Source organism: Haematobia irritans, chromosome 2, assembly GCF_050003625.1.
Source record: "Haematobia irritans isolate KBUSLIRL chromosome 2, ASM5000362v1, whole genome shotgun sequence".
Taxonomy (NCBI): Eukaryota; Metazoa; Arthropoda; class Insecta; order Diptera; family Muscidae; genus Haematobia; species Haematobia irritans.
Genome location: NC_134398.1, coordinates 79,919,281 through 79,921,883, shown reverse-complemented (window position 1 = coordinate 79,921,883; position 2,603 = coordinate 79,919,281). Strand labels below are relative to the sequence as shown.

Here is a 2,603-nt window from a genome sequence, read left to right as displayed (position 1 = left end):
CCTGTAAGCTAAATTAGTTTTTCTGAAAGTAAACAGAATAATTCGATTTTAATTTTGTTCAATTAAAAGTTAATTTGTTAAACATTACCTGCATAGAATATCAAGTTCAATTCTTAGTTCCAGGTTGTAGATTTATAATCTTCTTTTGCAGTTGTAGTCTTTTAGCATAAAAAGGTGTATTAAGGAGCTCGGTAATTTAATTTTAGTAACAATTCCTTTCCAAAATTTCCACACATTAAAATCGTCTATTAAAATCTGAACCAATCAAAGACAAAAATAATGGGAAAGCAATGTAATATTTGGTATTATATTGATGATACTTTGCAAATTCTGGAAATAGAAAAAAATATAAATGGAAAATACATATTTTTATTATTTTCGGATATTTTTCATATTTTTAAATCCAAAAGAAAGAACTTTTTACCATTACATAATTCAGCTCATTAGTTTATATACCAGATATACTGCTCTCTACTTGGGTTCAAACTGAAAAAGGCAGGTAAAACAAAAATGCAATTTAATGCCAACGCTACTTCGCAACTTCAAGGTGAATCTTCCACCAAACCCATACCGCTCTTGGTTTTAAGAAAACTATGAGTGAAAAAATTTATAATTTTAAAAGATCAATACGGTACCCACTTTTTTATTGCAAACATATTATTATATATTTGATAAAATGATGGAGTTGATGGGATTGATTGGTCAATTTCACGAAATAAAATTGGTCACTAAAAGAAATGAATAAAAAATATATTATTTTAGTCAGTTTAATGTAAACAGGCTCCAATGGAAAACGGTATTCACATTTCACAATTTCTTACCTTCAATAAACGTAGATTGTTTTCCATTTTTACAATGCCACAAAACACAAACACAGGTAATTTCAAATGCGTTCTGTCATATATTTTTTTCAAACCTTTACCACGTGGCCGTTTGTTGTTGCACACTTTATTTATTTCAACCCTTTGCTATGATTTGTTGTTGCGTTCAAAATATTTATGCACACATTTTGAATGCAGCAGACAGAATGTCGCCAATCATGTTTTTCAATTTACGCGAAAAACAAAAACCCAACCGTTCGTTACGAGTTACTTCCACAGACTGATCTCTCCATCATACATTGTTGAATAAATTCTCTTGTTCTCTTTTCGCTCTTTCCATTGCTCAAAATTATTCAATTTCAATCACAAAGGTGATTGGATCAATCACATGTGTAATTGGAAACGGAAAAAATTTGAATCACGTTTGTAATTGAAATTTTTTTCAGAATTGATTAACAAATTGATTGAATCAATTAATATTTTAATTGGAAACGTAACAAATATCAATCATTTTTTTAATTGGTTTTTATTCGGATTTGATTAAATAATTAATTGAATCAATTAACATATTAATTGAATCCGTTTCCAAATTCAATTAAGTGTTTAATTGAAAAAATGTTGGTGATAATTTTTTGTGTGTAGTTGCTACAACTGCCAAAAGGAGGTTGGCAATAAATTCGGTTGTCACAACCAATCTGTATTGTCTGTGTGCTGAGCCTTTCTCAGTTCTCGCTTGTATCCTCTCAGATTCTTCTTGTAAGCGTCCCAGTCCTCAGGGGCTCTGGTGGACTTTGCCTTGTTAAAGAGCTTCCTGCAGGATTTCCTCATATTACTTAATTCCGTAGACCACCATGGTGGTCGATGTTTCCCCCTTGGCTTTCCTCTAGGGCATGCAGCTTTCAGTGAGATGTTGAAGGCCTTAGTAATCCGCTCCACTGCGTGTTCGATATCTTGCACATTTCTCATATTTGTCTCTGTTATTTCCGGTATCATCATATTGAACGATTCCCTATACCTATTCCAGTCAGCTTTCCTAACATTTGGCGGAAATATGATCTTGGTGATATGAACATCAAATTTGAAACTGATGTAGCGATGATCTGAGAAGCTGTGTTCACTTAAAACCTGCCACTCAGATATCATTTCATTCAGTTCTTGCGAGGCCAAGGTGATGTCCAAAACCTCTTGCCTGTTTTTAGTGACAAAGGTTGGGACATCTCCCTTGTTACAAACTACCAGATTAGTACGCAAAATAAACTCTATTAGCGACTCTCCCCTTGCATTAGTATCACTACTTCCCCATATACTATGATGTGCATTCGCATCGCATACCATAATGAGTTTCGTCTTTGTTTTCAGTGACTCCTCCACTAAGGTCTTAACGGGATATGGAGGCATCTCCCTGTCATGTCCCATGTAGACCGAAGATACCCAATGTGCAATACGACAGTGTCTGTATTGCACATTGAAGGAAGCAGAAACAAGTTGAGCTCGTTTTTAGCAATTATACAGGCTCGATTTACATCATTACCAGTATACTGCAATAGTTTGAACCCCGGAGTACTTAATTCACATATTTTGTTTTTATAAACATATGGTTCTTGAATAAGAACTATATCTATGTCCCCTTTCATCAGGAGAACTTTTAAGGCAGCACATGCAGCCTTACAATGATGAAGATTTATCTGGAGGATCCGTAGGACCATCGAGATTTCCAACAACCGTCACGTCAGCCGCTTCAATCGAGTCATCAAGAATGTCCTCTTCAGAGATATCGGTGAC

The 2,603-nt window shown here is 34.4% G+C and overlaps 1 long non-coding RNA gene across 1 annotated transcript; it reads right to left on the bottom strand.

Moving 5' to 3' along the window:
• Nucleotides 1-349: 349 nt before the first annotated feature.
• Nucleotides 350-1,105, bottom strand: LOC142223069 (uncharacterized). The gene is made up of 3 exons (XR_012718536.1): nucleotides 822-1,105; nucleotides 655-728; nucleotides 350-591 (listed from the first exon to the last, which is right to left on the bottom strand). It is a non-coding gene; the product is annotated as an uncharacterized LOC142223069 (long non-coding RNA).
• Nucleotides 1,106-2,603: the final 1,498 nt, after the last annotated feature.